Source organism: Petaurus breviceps, unplaced genomic scaffold (genome assembly GCF_028583685.1).
Source record: "Petaurus breviceps papuanus isolate PSGF00001 unplaced genomic scaffold, PetGlider_PUasm1.0 77, whole genome shotgun sequence".
NCBI classification, from domain to species: Eukaryota; Metazoa; Chordata; class Mammalia; order Diprotodontia; family Petauridae; genus Petaurus; species Petaurus breviceps.
In genome coordinates this window covers 4,327,977-4,346,092 of record NW_027186492.1, presented here as the reverse complement: position 1 = coordinate 4,346,092, position 18,116 = coordinate 4,327,977, and the positions used below count along the sequence as shown (strand labels likewise).

At 37.2% G+C, this 18,116-nt stretch overlaps 1 protein-coding gene across 5 annotated transcripts in view; it reads right to left on the bottom strand.

Moving 5' to 3' along the window:
• Positions 1–18,116, bottom strand: part of MGA (MAX dimerization protein MGA) — a 256,974-nt gene that overhangs the window by 220,067 nt on the left and 18,791 nt on the right. The gene's annotated exons all lie outside the window — the stretch shown is intronic.

The following is an 18,116-nucleotide window of genomic DNA, read 5'->3' as shown; positions in this document are numbered from 1 at the left end:
TCTCCGTCTCCGTCTCCGTCTCCGTCTCCGTCTCCGTCTCCGTCTCCGTCTCCGTCTCCGTCTCCCTCTCCCTCTCCCTCTCCCTCTCCCTCTCGCTAGCATTTTGCTTTGGGGCTTACTCACTGGAAGAGTGTTCTTGTGATTTGGCCAGATGAGACTCAATAGCTGTTAAGGAGCGTGCCCCCCCCCCCAACTTTGAAAAACCCAGATGTTGGTGCTTGGATCTTGGGTAACTATACCTATTGCCTTGGTCAGACAGTTGTATCTGTCTGTTGATCTGTGCTAATTTCTCAGACAGAAGCCTTCTTCATTGGTCTTCATTTCTCTGCTTGTATTTTCTGTTTGTATTTTCTCTGAAGTTCAGGATGCTGACTTTTCCTCTGAACCAGTGAATGTAATTAAACAAGACTGTTGACCCCTTAAACAGCTGTCTTTCCTAGTAAAGCAGATCTAAGAATCTGTGCTAGCAGCCATCCTGGGTATGCCAGTGTGGTTGCCGCTACAACAGATCAATGTGAAACATAGAAAAAAAAATCACCAATCGCTTCCAGAAAGAATTCCCAAAAGGAAAAGTCCTAGGAATGTCATAGCCAAAATTCAAAGCTCCCAGGTCCAAGGAAAATGCGGCAAGCAGCAAAAAGAAAGGATTCAAGTACCAAAAAACCAGAATCAGGATCACATAAGACCTGGCAATATCTTTGCAAGAGGAAATCTTGGAATACAATAATCCAAAAAGCAAATGGTATAGACTTAGAAACAAGTATTATTTGCCTTTGCAAAGATTAGTATAATCTTACAGGGGAAAATGGAAAAATGAATTTTTAATGGAACAGAGTATTTTCAAGCTTTTCTGATGAGAAGACCTGAGCTCAGCAGAAACTGAAATGCAAATACAAGAGTTAGTAGAACCTAGAAAGGTAAACTTATTTGAGCAATTGGATGGGGCTATAGGAAGACAATGATGAGCTTCCTAAGAGATAGAGAAAAAAGAAGTACCCCTTCAGAAACTTAATGTCTTCAAAGGCTAATAAGTCAAAAGATCTGGAGAGAGATTGATACTGTTCTGAGGGTTTTAAGAAAAGAAGAGAAGGTAAAAAGAATATACTACTGTAGAGAGGAGGGAGGATGTGAAGTATAGAACTATTTTTTTATAGTTGGGGTGTGAGAAAAGAAGAGTTTACAATACAAACATGAGGGAAGGGGTAGGAGAAATAAGATCAGTTTAACCTCACTCTTATCTGAACCAGACAAAGGAGAGTTGAACATACCTACTTGTACAGGCCCATACCATACACAGTTTGGTATAGAAATACATCCAACTCAACAAGGAAACAAGCAAGGATAAGAAGGGGGAGAGGAAAGGGAGGGTTAAGAGGGAAGATAAAAAGGAGAAAAGAAAAGTCATAAACAAAACAAACTTCAGTATTGGTGGAAGGATCCCAAAGGGGGAATTAAAAAGAAAAGAAGCAGGAAAAACAATAATTGTAACTTATGAAACTTTTCTCAGTAGTTGAAGGGATTAGATATATATATGTGTGTGTATATATATATGTATATATGTGTATATGTGTATATATGTATATATATATGTCTTTATATGAGGGTATGCAGGCATATGAATACATATGTGAATGTGTGTATATACGTTTACAGGTATACATAGATAGAGGGCACAGGACCAATTTAACAGGAAGGGATGATACTTAAAAGGTGAAATTAAGAGGTGAGAGGAATATGATGAGAGGAGATGGGGAGAGACAGAGTGGGGCAAACTATCTCATACAGAAGAGGCAAGGGAAAATGGTTACAATGGAGGAGAAGAATAGGAAGGCAAAAGGAAATGGGTCAACCTTATTCCTATTGAATCTGGCTTGAGGAGGGAGGGAAATACACACTAAATAGGGGATCTCACCCTCCAGGAGAATAGGGGGGGGAAGGGGATGTGAGGGGGGATGATGGAAGGGAGGGCAGGCTGGGGGGAGGGAAGGTAGAAGCACCCACTTTTGAAAAGGGACAGGATCAAAGTAGAGAATAGAACAAGTGGGAGGTGGGATAGGAGGGAGGGAAATATAGTCAGTCTTTTACAATACATCTACTATGTTATTGTTTTGCATTAGCCGCACATGTACAACCTATACTGAACTGCTTGTCTCCCCAGTGGGGGTGGGTGGCAGGGGGGGAAGGGAATGAATCTGGAATTGAAAGTTTTAAAATCAAATATTCAAATATAAAAAAAAAAGAAAAAAAGCAAATAATAGGAAACTAAAGTGGTGCCCATCAACAGGGAAGAGCTGAACAAATTATAGCATATTAATGTAATGGTATTTTACTGTGCTGTAAAAGGTGACTAAAAATTTCAGAGAATCCTAAAAAGGTTTGTATGAAGAGATACAGAATGAAGTGAACAAAACCAGGGGAAAAAAAATTGTTAAAACAGCAAAACATTGTAAAGAAAAACAAGTTGGAAAAATATAAAAACTAAGCAAAAAAATGAAAAAATATCTCTCCAGAAGACCCATGATGAAGCACATTACCCACCTTCTTGACAGAGAAATAATGACTTCAAAGTACAGAAAGAGATACATTTTTGGACCTTGCCACTAGGTGGATTTGTTTTGGCTATCTATTCTTATTTGTTGCTAAGGGATTTTCCCCTCTTCCAGTTGGATACAGGAAGCAATTGAGAGAAAGTACTAACAATAGTAATGACAAAAAAAGAAAAAACTTTTTTGAAGTATTTTACATTCACAGAAGAGAACAGAAAAAAAGCAAATATAAGCAAGGCAGCATTGAAAGTAATGTGTTGAGGGGAGGCTAGGTGGCGCAGTGAGTAGAGCACTGGCCCTGGAGTCAGGAGGACCTCAGTTCAATCCGGCCTCAGACACTTAACACAAAAACTAGCTGTGTGACCTTGGGTAAATCGCTTAACCCCAACTGCCCTCCCCCCAAAAAAAGCAAAAAAAAAAAAGTAATGTGAATTTATTATATACTTTTAAAAATAAAGTTTTCAAACACAATCTTCTTTTCTGTTTTACTTTGTATATGAAAGTAGATCATATTTGTTTTGGTGTTTGCTAAATTTAAGAGAAATTTCTTTATTTTTTAAATGCTGGTAGTTGCCAGCAGGTGAACTGACTCGAATAACCTAAAAGCAAACTAAAACAAGCCAATTATGATTTTCCCAAAAAGGTACCTGGATAGTGGTATATCCATAACGCTGTTATTGATAAATCAATAAAACTAAAACTGAGTCAGTATAAAGAGCTTTCTATGGTTCTGATTATAATATCATTCTATAACACTGAAAAGCGTTTTTAAGTTCAGTCATTCATTTTTCTATCACTAGATGCTGCATTTACTTTGCTATTATAAGCAATGTAACTATGTCTTTTCTTATATAAACACATTATAATGTTCTTCAGATTATATTTCCAAATGGTGGGCCCTGTTAAATCAAATGACAACAATATTTTCAAAACTACCAGATGGCTTTCAAAAAAATTGTCCATTATTTTGCAGTGCTACTCCGGGTCATTCTTGACTCTTCTCTCTCCCTCTCTCCTAATATACAAACATTTTCCAGTTCATGTCAATTCTAACTCCAAAACATCTCTTACATCTATCTCCTTTCCATTTCCTCTGCAATCACCCTACATTAGGTGAGTTGCATGGAAGAATCCAAAAAACACTACATTTAGAGCCAAAGTGTCCAGATTCAAATCTCAGCTCAGATATTTACTAGCTGTGAGATCTTGGGTAAATTACAAAACTTCTCTGGGCCTCTGTTTCTGCACTTGTAATATGCACTAGAAGATCTTTAAGGGCCCTTCCAGTCAAAAATCCTATTGATGGAACTAATGAAGCAATGGGATCCTAAAAAAACGGTTGTTAAACTTTCCCACAAATTTCAGCAGCTAGGATCCCTGGCATTTTGCCTGAGGCATCTGGTTCATCCTGATATAATCCTTTTAACTGCCCTTTCATTGTAGCCCTCATAGTTTACACCTGGTCCCCTGGCCCACCCTCCCAACCCCCCTACTTGCCAGTACTTAATCCCATCCAGATCTTCCCAGACTTTTTCTTTATAAAAATATCAGTCCCATCAGCATCAAATGCGCAGACTCCTTAAGAATCTGGCCAGCTTAGGGGTGGCCAGGTGGCTCATCAAGTAAGAGCACTGGCCCCAGTGCTGAGATGACCTGGGGATCGAATCAGGGCTCAGATACTTAGCACCACACCCAGAAATAACTGGCCATGTAACCTTGAGCAAGTTACTTAACCCCAATTGCTTAAAAAAAAAAAAAGAATCTGGCCAGCTTGTACTGGCCTCACAAATACTGCAGACTCACTAGGAATCTCACCCACCCAACCAGTGTCTTAAACTCACTACTTAGCCTGAAAGAAGGCTTGAGTGGTCAGATTCTTTTGAGGCAGACTCTTGCCCTGTACCCTTGCATTTTGGGGTTCCTAGCACCCCTAGACTACAACATAATGATCATACATAACAATTATAAAAGCTCTCTAGATAGCTTCTTTGTTTCCAATCTCTCTGCTCTCCAATTTGTACTTCACTGTATTGCCAAGATAATCTTCTTAATGTACCCTTCTGATCACATCACATCTCCACCCAAAAATTTTCAATGCCTCCTGCTTAATACTAAATCAATACAGTCTCCTTAGCTTTTAATTCAAGCCTTGTAACAAACTGCCTATAACCTGCCTTTTGGTTTTATTCCACTCTACTTCCCTCTTTATATTTCAATTACATTGTTCCACTCCCTGCTCCCTTATGTCATAATGCCCTTTTTCTGCTTCCACACCCATAGCTCTCCATGCTCGGCATGGGTTTCACCCCACCCTCCACTCATATTCTCCCATCTTCATCCTTCCTCTTAAGGTTCAGCTGAAGTGCCACCTCTTCCATTAAGTATTTCCTGATTTTTTTTTTTAAATAATCTTTCCTTCTTTGAACTTGAGGACATTTTGAATTCTCCTTCCTGAACACATAAACATCTTATAACTTGAATTATATTACTCTTTGTATGTACCTCACTCCCCTTCCTTTATTAGTTTCTATACGTGTTGTAAGGTGAATTTTAGTGTAAGGTGGATTTTAGTGTGTATAAAGTATATTTTTATTATTATTTCTTAGAGTTTAGTTTCCCATAATCCATAGCCATAACAATCTCTTGTTCCCAGGTATTAGATATGAGTTCTCACAATTATGGTTCAAAACATCTCTACCACACTTGCATGGCATTGTATAATGATAAATAACATAAACATTTGTGCTTAAATTGTAAACATCCACTGCAACTGCACAGTGAGATACAAGGATTAGGTGAGGTAAACTTGTGAGGCTATGGCTGGCAATGTGCCTTCTTTGTCTGCTGCCCTATAAAGCAGGTGGGCACTGGTCAGTGAGTGAGGAACCCTTAGGGTTGAATGCACAAGCTGGAATGCTGTGTGTGCTTTGACTGGTCCCCATCAAGGCTTGGGGGGAATCTGTGTTTGCCTCAACTGGCACCCATTGAGGCTTGAGGGGATTTAGGGGAACACACAAGCTGTCTCTACTGATCCTATCAAGATGCAAGGGGATAGCTGCCTCCCTTCTGGATGGCCCCCCTGCAAGAAGGGTGATTAAGGAATGCTGTAGGAGTTAGTTCTCACATTATCAGCAACCTCTTTGAGAAGACTAGACTAGAATATAGTGAGATTATTAACCCCTTTGAAGCTGTTTTATCTGACCAGATCAAGAGTGAACCTGTGCTAGCAACCCTCCTGTGTGCTGTGTTTATCTGTCGCACAACTGTAAATTCCCTAAAGGGAAAGACTCTTTTTTCACTTTTGTATCCCCCAGCAGGTAGTATGCTGCCTTGCACAGAAGAGACTCAAATATTTAATAACCTGAATATTATGTCATGTAAAAGAACAGAAGCAAATAAGGACAATTTATCAGGGAACAACAGTAAATAATTTAATTTGACTGAAGCACAAAGTGAAATAAATTCCAAAAGGTAGGTGGAAGGTTTGTATTCCAGATTGAGCAATATGTATTTTTTTCAATAAACAATGGGACGTCACCGAAAGCTCCTGAGTAGAAGAATGATATGAAACAAATAATGCATTAGAAAGAATTCAAAGGCACTACTAAAAACAAGAGCATGTTTATTTTGAAAATATATCTAAAAATAAGAAAACCACTAATGGGCCTAAAGAGGGCTGGCATACACTTCTAGAGGGGACTCACCCACTACTCTGGACTCATCCACACAGCCCAGATTGGGTTCAGTCCTAGGAAGTTTGCTTCTAATCAAGAGAAAAGCAAAGCTTCCTTTTCTATACTCTTCAGCTCATAAAAATTTATGACACACAGCGAAAGCTGCACTCAGAGGCAAATTTCTGTTTTTGCTAAACACTGGTATTAAATAAGACAGAAAAGGAAAAATGAACTCAACAAGCTGAGTCTGCATGTAAAGAAATTAGAAAGAGAACAAAGTAATACATTTAAGTAAGGGAAAAAAGTGAACCAAAGTAAAGCAAAATATACATATATATATATACATATATATATATATATATATATATATATAAAATCAGCGATGTATAGTAACACTTAATAAATGCTTGTTGCTCACTAGTGTCGATAGTGACTATCTGCTGACTATAACCTGCAGCATCAGCCTCTGCAGTACCACCTTCAAGGAGGGAAGGGATTGTAAAAGCAATACAGGGAGAGTATAAAGAATCTGTTCATGGGGGCGGGGGCGGCCAGGTAGCACAGCAAGTAAGAGCACCGGCTCCAGTGTCAGGATAACCTGGGGATCAAATCCGGGCTCAGATACTTAGCACCACACCCAGAAATAACTGGCCATGTTAAGTAACTTGAGCAAGTTACTTAACCCCGATTGCTTAAAAAAAAAAAAAAAGAATCTGTTCATGGAAGAATGGGGAGGGAGTCACAACAACAAACTTGCATAGTAAGAAATTTATATTTAAATTTTTTATGTTTGTCTTGTATATCTAGATTGTAAAGTCCTCAAGAAAAAGAATAATATCTGATTTATCCATATATTATTCCCAGACCCAATACCAAGTATTTCACAAAATATATATTTAATTAATGTTTGTTGCATGATCAAATGTAGGGACATTTCTTCATCGGGCCAATCACCTGTTTATCCTGAAAAAAAATTCAGGACAAGATATTTTAAGGCTATTTATGTATATAGTTGCACTTCAAGGCTAGAGGTAATCTAATTCCTTCCCTTGCCACCAAGAGGGTTTTATAACACATCACCCATGAAGAATTGCAATAGAGCAACTTATGTGTGAAGCAAAGAGCCAAGTATACCAAAAGAAAACAAAAACCAATCCTTATTTTGAAGTGATGGTTGTTGGAGTAGCAAAAAGTGCTGAGAATCACACAGTTCTTTTTACCATCTACAAGTTAATTTAATTATAACTACTTAAATATGTGAACTTACACTACTGGAGAAATGGAACATATCTATATTGAAGTTCTAGATGTAAATGAAATTAAAAAGCTGCAGACCAATGGAATGATAGCTTCATAGGTTTTCCTCATCAAAGTGAATAAAAGAACTTTTTCATGAACTCAAAGGTAAAAAGAAATACTACATCGTGATACACTGGCTCATTGTGCTTGGCAAAGCTAACAAAGTTATACAAGAACACCAGGAAGAGAATTTCAGTTTATACACCAACAATGCTTGGAGAGGATGAAAAAGCAGAGAAATTCTATACAAAACTTGACAAAATTATATAGAGAACTTCACAAAAAGCCTCCAGACTATGTCAATGTCCAGTCCAATTCAATATAAATTTATTTTCTACAATGTACCAAGAGCTGTGCTAGGTGCTAAAGACAGAACAAACAACATGAAAAATTGTCTCTCCTTAGAGTCCACATTATGTTAAATATTTCCTTTAAAAGAGGTATAAGGTGATAAATTTGGTGGGCATGGAAAAAAATAGCAGAAAAAAGCAAAGTGAACTATTACACAATGAAAAAGACACTACTTACTATTGACAGCAGTTATTTTATGTTCTATATATTTTATGCTCTATATATGTTCTATCAGAGGGCAGCTAGGTAGAACAATTGATAAGACTGCCAGGCCTGGAGTGAGGAAGATTCATGAGTTCAAATCTGGTCTCAGGGGCACTTGCTGGCTATGTGACCCTGGACAAGTCACTTAACCCTGTTTGCCTCAGTTTTCTCATCTGAAGAAGGAAATGGCAAACCACTCCAGTATCTTTTCCAGGAAAGCACCAGATGGGTGGGCACAAAGAGTTGAACACAATTGAAAATGACTGAACAATAAATGTTTTTTCAGACCCTGAGAACAGAGAAAAATTAACACCAAATTAATAATACTAATAATAACAAATGAAATTTGTAGACCTTAAGGTCTACAAAGTGTTTTATATTATCTCAGGAAAGCACCATAGCATCCTAAAGATATAATGAGGCTATTTTACATGTGAGAAAAATATAGTTCAAGGAGATATTGGCAACATCACATACCACATCAGGGGCAGATTCTGAAACCCTTATATAAAGTTACTTGGAAGAAATATGAATTTGATTGGGGACTTGAACAGCATAAAGCTTCTGAAGCCAAGCCTGCTATACAATTAGCCCTAGATTTATGGCCTATGCAAAATGGCCTGATGGAATTACAAGTGCCTGTACAGGATGATTATGCAAACTGGAGTTTGTGGCAAAAACAACAAAGCCAAAATGTACCCTTAGGATTTTGGTCTAGGAAACTTCCTTCATCTGGAGTTCAAAATATACCTTTTGAAAAGCAGTTATTAGTTGCAGCATTGGGCTTTGGTAGAGACTAAACAACTGACCCTGGGCCATGAAGTAATATTATAAGGCCTGGATACCCAATTATGACCTGGGTAATGAGTACCCCAGCTTCTCACAGAATTAGACATACACAAAAGGCCAGCATAATTAAATGAAAATGGTATATTCAAAATAGAGCTAAAACAGGTAAAAGTGGAGCTTCTGCTCTATTTGAATCTACAGAAAACATAGATACAGAGGGAACCAAAGCAACAGTTGATACAGTCCTTGGTAAAATGGAATGACAGATATGATGGATTAACTGGAGAAGAAACATGCATGATTTACCGATAGGACAGCAAAATATTTGAGCCATAAAAGACAACGGAAAGCAGTAGCCTATAGCCCATGTACTAGGCAAACTTTGGAAAATACTGGGATAGGTGGAAGTAGTCAATATGCTGAACTTATGGCAGTACATCAAGCCATCAAAACAGAACAAGGAGAACAATGTCATATATTCACTGATTCGTGGGCAGTACCTAATGGGGTGGCTACATGGATGCCCATGTGGAAAAATCAAAACTGGGAAATTCATGGTAAACAAGTCTGGGGCAAAGAATTATGGGAAGATATATGGGACTTGTCTGGTTACTAATTTGTCAATTTTTCATGTAGGTGCTCATGTAACCCTCACCACACCAGAATGTGAGTACACTTCACATGCTGATCGACTAGCAAAGATTGCTACTCAACATATTGTCCCTACTCTGACACCAACTGATGATCCAGTACTATCAAAATGGGTCTATCAAAAGGCTAGCCATTAAGAGGTCCAAGCCACACACCAGTGGGCATAAGATCAAGGTATTAGTATCTTTCATTCATTGTTAAAACAGTTAGCAGAGGAATGTCATATATGTCAATTAGTTCCTTCGGTAGTAACTGGGGAGACAGCAAAGGGCAAAGTCCCAGCCCAAATATGACAAATAGATTTTATTGGTCCTCTACTACAAGATAAAGGATACAAATTTATATGTACTTGTGTTGACACCTATTCAGGTGCACTAGTAACTTGTCCTTATAAGAATGCAACCCAGGAAAACACCTGTAAAACTCTAGATCTCATAAGTCTACATTATGGAACCCCAATGAAGATTCAAAGTGACAATGGGTCACATTTCAAAGGTAACAAAATGAAGAGATATTGTTCATTAAACAATAGAGAATGGATTATCATATTCCATATTATCCACAAGTATCTGGGTTAACTGAAAGAATGAATGGATTATTGAAAGAATAGTTAAGGAAGTTAAGTTCTAATAATTCATATCAATATTGGAAAGATAATTTGTTCACTGCTTTACATAGTTTGAATAGACCAATGGGAGGAAGTATACCTCTAGCCAGAATGATGACCCCAAATCTGAAAATTAGAAAACAGCAACACACTAAGATCCCAAATATTGAGTATTGGACTGTGAGGCAAGATGTCCCAGCACTGTAACCAGGGACACTTAATTCAGCAGGACATGATTTATATTGTTTAGAGGACTTTTGGTTGGATCAGAAAAAAATAAGAAAAATCTCTACTGGAATGTGTATGAGAATCCCTAAAAATCATTTTGGATGGATATTACCTAAATCAGATTTAGCAGCTTGAGGAATACATGTATTAGCTAGAGTAACTGATTCTAATTAACAAGGGGAAATTATTGTGACATTCCAAAATTTGGATGAAGAATCCATACAGTTTTGTAAACATGATAGAATAGTTCAAATGATTATTATTCCTTGTGAAACTTAATACCCCTTGTGAAAACTGACCCTCCTTCTGAAATAACTATCAGAGGAACTGAAGGGTTTGGTTCTATAAATAGAATAAAAAAGGAGTAAAGTATGGGGAAAGAGGAAGCCAGACAATGTTCCAAAGGCTGAGGAGATTATAGCACATGGGAAAGATAATACTGTAACTTGTTTATTCAGGAGAAGATGCTTACCAGATTGTACCCTTAACTCATATATTCTACCATGAATGAGGCTGTGATAGTGAGTTCATAGACTCCAGAAGCATGGCAGACGCTATATTTGTTTCTTTTCAGCTTTTTGTCTGTTAAACTTGTTTGCAAGATTTGTTTCCTGCAGGCTTAGTACCCTCCACCTGCAGATAACTGATTGCTTAAGTCAGATGCCACCCCCTGTCCAAGACTGTGATGTGCTACCCCTGGACCTGGCATCAACCAAGCTCTGGATGTCAGCTAAAGAAGTGACCTCTTGAATGCGACCTCTTGTGGCAGGGACAGCTCTACATCCAATTTCAACTGGAAGTAGCTATGGATAAGAGATCTTTGCCCTTTACCCCAAGATTTTGAGCCCCACTAGTTCAAGCAAGGAAAGATGGGGTGGTCGTGCCCAAGCCCCCACCCTAAATTATTGTTTATGTGCTTATTTTCTATTATCCCTGTTACATTGTGGCAAAGGTCTGTTGACATCAGTGACCCTACCAGTTACCCCTAAACTCTCATTAATATATGTAATGAAATATATTGTTAATGTATTTTTGCTATGTAAGGGACATGAAAGATCTTGGGGCTGAATGTAATGGTAATGGGAATTTAAAGATCTTCTCTGTTCCTTAATAGGATAAAAGGCTAAGGGAATTTGAAGACCTTCCTCCACCCCCTAAAAGGCTGAATATAATCACATGACACTTGAGCTGGGAAGAGTTTGCTGAAGGGTGGAGCAGAGCCCACAGGACACTGGGAGTCAGAGCAGTTACAGACTGGAGGGAGGAGAGGATGTACCTGAGGAAATCAGTTAGGCTTGTGAATAAATGCTGGTTTGTGGGAAAGCTAAAGGATGCTATGGTTCTCTGTGTCATTATGTCTTATTAACTTCTTTGCTACTATGATGGAATCAGCTTACTGGTTTGGGGATTCAGTTTTCTGGAGTCTGAATAAATGTTTTGCTTCTGTCTTCTATATGGAGAGTCTGTTATATTTTGTGATCAAGCACTATATCAGCATATTTTCAGTGGCTGTCAGCACCATGAATATTGCATTGGCACTACACAAGGAAAACTATAATAACAGAGAAAAAACATGTAGATTATAATTACAAAATGATTATATCAATAGATGATTTTTTAAAAAGCTTTTGACAAAAAACACAACATATGCTTATGTTAAAAGCACTACAAGGAGAGGAAAAATTGGACTCTCCTTTGTGATGGTAAATAATAGCAATAAAGAAAAGACCTATAATTTCATGTGAAAAATCTCCCTTCACCAAAGGAAGCCAGAACCTTCTCTATAACTTACAGTAATCCTTAAGAAAGTTGCCTAAGTATTGGGAGGTAAAGTGACTTACTCAGCAGCCAGTACTGTGAAATGTAGAATTTGAATCAAGGTATTTGTGGCTTAAAAAACAGTTCTCTTCTTGTGGCAGATACTATATAAAACCAACAGTCAACATTATATGCAACAGAGAAATGCTAAAGGATTTTCCAATAAGAAAAGGGATAAAGAAAGCATGTACATTATCACTATAATTATTTAATAAAGTGCTAGAAATGCTACTTATTGTAATAAGACAAGAAAAAGAAAATGAGGGAATAAGCATAAAAAGAAAACTCATACTTTTTGCAGATGATAAGATGGTCTTTTTAGAAAATGTTAAAGATTCAATTAAAAAATTAACTAAAACAATAATTTTAGTCAGGTAGCAGGAGATAAAACAAATACATATAGAACATCTTTTCTTTATACTACCAATAAAACCCAGTAGGAAGAGATAGAGAAGTTTCATTTAAAATAAGCATAAAATGTTTTAAATATTTCAGAGTCTACCTAACAAGATACACATATATGAATACAACTATAAACTCTTTATAGAAACATATCTAAATAACTGGAGAAATATTAATTTCTGAATTTAATTAAATTCTTAATTTCAAGTAACTGATCATTATTTGCCAGTGCTAATATAATAAAAATTACAATAGTGCCTAAATTAATTTATTTATTCAGTGACATAACTAATAACAAAATTCATCTGGAAAAACAAAATGCCAAGAATGTCAAAAGAAATAGTGAAAAAAGTTGAAAAGGAAGGACTTCTACCAGTACTAGATCTCAAATTATACAATGCAATAATCATCAAAACTTAAAAAGAGAGATTAATGAAACAGAATAAGTACATAACACACGAAACAAATAAGCTAGTACCCTTTTCTTCAATAAATCCAAGAATCCAATTACCATGGTAAATGCTCACTATTCAACAAAAATGGCTGGGAAGTCTAGAAATCAGTCTTAAAGAAATTAAGTGTAATACTTCACTCCATATATCAAAATAAGCTCCAAATGGATACATAATTTAATTTTAAAAGGTCATATCATAAATAAAAACTGCACTGGATTTATAGAAAACTTTTTTTAAATTTTATGTAATCAAAATTGTCTATTTTATTTTCTTTGACCATCTTTATACCTTATTTGATAAGGAAATCTTCCTTTATCCATAGATCTGAAAGGTAATTTCTTCTTGTTTTTTCCCTCTAATTTGTTTACTGAATTTGAACTTAGTCTTTAAGGAAGTCAGAGAAACTAAGACATGGAATCTGAAGAAGCAGAGAGTATGGGAGACTACCAGTGCTAATGCAGGGAGACTAGAGATTTTGCACATCATGTGCAAGGAACAGCATGTAAGTCAATATAGAGTGCATAGAAGGAAGTCAAATTTAGGAAAAATGGAAAGAAAAGAAGGGTCTAAGTTGTGAAAAGCTTTAAGTGACCAAAAGAGGATTTTATATTTGATTCTGGAAGAGAAAGCCACTGGAGCTTATTGAGTAGGAGAGTGATATGGCCACACCTTTGCTTTAGGAAAATCACTTTGGCAGTGGATTGCAGGGGAAAGAGCTATGAATCAGGGAGACCAACTAGAATGCTACTGTAAGGGTCCAGATGAGATGTGAGAAAAGTTTAACTGGAGTGATGCCTCTGAGTAGAGAGAATGAGATAGGTGAAAGATGTTATGAAGGTAGAAATGACAAAATTTAGCAACAGAGAAGTAGAGAGCATGAGAGTGAACAGATGAGAATGATACTTTAAGATTGCAAGCCTGGATGACTGGGAATATATTGGCTCCCTTAAAAGGTATGGAGGAATACAGACGGATATGGGAGGGAAAAGACAATGAGCTCTGTTTTATATATACCGAGTTTAAGATTTCACAGAACATCAAGTTCTAAATATTCAAAAAGCAACTGGTGACATAAGACTGAAGCTCAAGAAATTAGATAGAAAGACTAGATATAGATAGGCATGTACATGTATGTGAATGTATATATACATACACACACACATATACATATAGCTATTCGGAACTCCAGTATGATTTGATGTATGTATATATGAATACATGTGACTCATCTACATAGAGATGACAAATGAACTCATAGGAGTTGAGGAGATCACCACGTGAGACAGAACAGAGCAAAAAAAGAGAGAAGAGAGAAGAATGTCCAGGACAAAGCTGTGGGGGACATCTATGGTTAGTAGACGTGACATGGAAGAAGATCTAGGAGGATCTCTGAGGAGAGATCAGATAGAATCAATAAAGAGCAGTATGATGAAAACCTAGGGAGAAAAAAATATCCAGATCAACAATAGTATCAGTGGTTGCAGAGAGATCAAAAAGTATAATTAGATTAGTCAATTCAGCGATCACTGCTGTTCTTTCTTGCCCACTTTTTTTCCTGCGACCAGAGAAGACAGTTCACAATTCAGTCCCAGCACAGCATGAGCTGAACTAGGGACCACTGGCTGGAGGTGTTTCTCTTTTTCTGTCCATTTTGTCCTACTCCTCTTCAGGGACCAGCAATTATACCCACCAGAGTTGGGAGTCTTGACCATGGTTACCTTGAAACCAGGAAAGCAGGCAGAATGATGCAGTCAGCTGGGGTGCCCGGCACTCAAGCCCAAGGCAGGTTTTGGACCAGAAACTGGGACCACACTCTATGTTCATATATATCTTTGGAGGAAATATTTCTTTGCAATAGCTAATTTAAAAAAAAAAAAAGCTCATCTGGCTATCAGTATTTAAATAGAACTGGGCGCAGGGGAGCTCCTCACCACACTTGAGGAAAAACTTCAAATCAGTTCCATTGGTATAATTTTGCAAATTTTTCATTTGTCAATTACTTGACTATTTAAGTAATGATACTTTTTGAATTACTGAATTCTGTATATAGGTATTAATATACTGATACATTTTATGAGTCTCATATAAGTATGGTTATTAGGTTTAATGTGAAAAATTTAGAATCACTAGACTGTAGCATTCTAATAGAAATTTCTATTGTTCTTTAGTATTTAAAATAAATTTAGACTACTTACCTTTTGTGAAAGCAAAACGCCCTTAAGTTAAGATGCCTGTGCCTAATATCCAGAAGTAGTTCATGTTCTTTGTGACTTCTCTGACACTACTTGTCTTATAATGGATGAGCTTGCAATTTCATTTTGTTTATCTTGATAGTAGCACAGATCCATGGGGTAAATTTCCAGTGCCTTTTAGAATAAGGACCTAGAGGAAATTACTTAGACCTCCAGGAAGAAATTACCTAAAGTACAAAGGACCCTCTAGAGAATTTTGGTGTACCATACACAGAAAGGGATATGTTTTGTCCACACCCCAGCTGGGTTACTGTATTATGCATGGAGGGAAACATGAAAGCATTTCCACCCCCAGGCATTTTTCTCATTTGAGAAAGGGGTGACCTCCTAGTAGACTCTAGGTCCAAAATCTCTGTGGGAAGAGCTCCGTGTAACCTGGAAAGTTCAGTGAGGTAAGATTTCTATCTGAAACAAGGAACCAATTTTCTTGGCCTGTTTCTGCTTTCTTTTGCTTATGGGATGAGAAAAACTGAGACTAAGAAAGCAAAAATATTTAGCAAACTTTGCACAATGTTCCTTGTTTTGTGAATCTGCAAAATTTTGTATCGGGGATAATTGTAATTTTTGTTTGCACATGTGTGATTGTATATATGTTTGATCAACAATGGCTGTTTTGAGACTTGACACTGGAGAAAGCATGTGAATGGAAATTAATTATTACTCCCCAGAGACCACAGAGAATGATTTTGAATTTGGAACAAGGAGTGTTTAAAAAAAAATGTACCCATGCCTATTTGTTGAGGATGCCAACTTTCAAACAAGAGGAAGTATGTAATGGGGTCTTAGGAACATGCTCAAAAGATCTAACATGGAAGCACCCTGCTTCCCCAAGTCTACTTCTATGTTCCCTTGTCAGGTGGCTAAGACTAGCCTCATCTGACTGGCTGCATCTTTAAAAACTGGCTAGAATAAGACAGTTTTTCTTTCATATGCACTTTGTCCAGAGTGTGAAGATCACAGTTCACCCACAATATAAGACCCAGGAATTGAACCAGGAAGAGGGACTGCCCTCTTTTCCCTTTTAAACACTGTGGCAGCTAGGGGTATTTGTCTGTTTGTCCTTGTTTGTTTCATGGACAACTGGTGATCCCCACTTGTCCCAGGAGGTTGAGCCATGGTGAGTTTAGAGCCAAGATTGCAGGTAAGATGCTGTAGCCAGCTAGCCTGGCAAGAAAGCCCTGAGAATTCAAACCCTAGTGTGAATTCTGGGCCTGAACTGGAATTGTGCTCTACAGGAGCCATTGTTAGTATATAGTTTTACACTATATTTTTTTGACAAAAAAAAAAATATTTTGTAAAAGCTAATCTATTAGTGATTAAATGGAACTGAGGAACAGGGAAGCCCCCTCCCTTACATCTGAGGGAACACCAAATAGCTGAAGCCATTTGCAGAGAGCCTACAAACCCTTCAATCCTCGGAAGAATATGAAGTGATGAAATGTAACATACTTGGCTTTCAGGTAAAAGGGGCCAGAGTGGCTAGTTTTAGATGTGAGACCTTATCTGAGATAAAACTGAGCCCATGGCTTTTTGGGGGGATGCCTGGAGAGATTAGTGGGCCAGGATTTTTTATTTTAGATAGTCCTATATTATAATATACTATAGAAATTTAGCAATTTTTTTAGGCAGTAAATGTACAGTCAAATTTGGAGAGAGAGGTGTGAATATTTCCTCACAAGTCAGTATCATTGATATAATTTGGCAAATTTTTCATGTGTTGATTGTTTGACACTTTTTGTATTACTGAATTCTATATTTAGGTAATGATATACTGATATGTTCTGTATTATTGAGTCCAGGATATGTAAGATATTAAGTTTAATGTGAGAAATCTGTAATCACAAGATGACTACTGTCTAGTAGAAACGTTCTTTTCGTTCTCTAGCATTTAAACCAATCTAGATTGCATACCTATAGGAACTGAGCTTAGTAAGCTGTTTGTTTGCTTTGTACCTTTGAAGTAAATATTTCTTTGAAAAAGCTAAAAGTAATTTTTTTAAAGATCACTGTTAACTTTGAAGAAAATTATTTCAGTTGAATTATGAGGTCAGAAGGCAGATCACAGATAATTAAGAAGAAAATGAGAGGAGAGTAAGTAGAGGCACTGTTTATCCAGGAGTTTACCCAAGAAGGGAAAGAGAGATATAGTACATGGATGACTGGATGAAGTGAGGATTTTTAAGGTTGGGGAAGGCATAAGTATATTTTTTGGCAGTAGGGAAGGAGCTAATAGAAAAGGAAAGATTGAAAGGTAAAGAAAGAAGGAAGATCTGAAAAAAAGCTAAGGGAATGACCATCAAGGAGATAATGGCTGAACAAATTATGGTATATAAATATAATAGAATATTATTGTCCCTAATAAATGATGCAAGGAACATTTCCTGAGAAACCTGCAAAGACTTATACGAACTTATCTAAAGTGACTGATATAATAAGAACACTGTAAGAAAAACTTTGAAAGGCTTAAGAAAGTAGAGCAATAAAATGATCAACCTCATTTCCAGGGCATGATGAAGCACAGTACCCAACTTCTGAAAGAAATATGATGATCTCAAAGAGGAGAATCAGATATAAATTTTCAGACATGGTGAATGTGGGGATTTTGCTTCACCTTTCACATTTTTATAAGGGTTTTAGTTTTCCTTTTTTTTATTAGAGAAATGGGGAATTTGCAAAGGAGAACAGGGCTAGCAACAGCATTGTCAAAAAAAGAAGACAAGGGACGGCCAGGTAGCACAGCAAGTAAGAGCACCGGCCCCAGTGTCGGGATGACCTGGAGATCGAATCCCGGGCTCAGACACTCAGCACCACACCCAGAAACACCTGGCCGTGTAACCTTG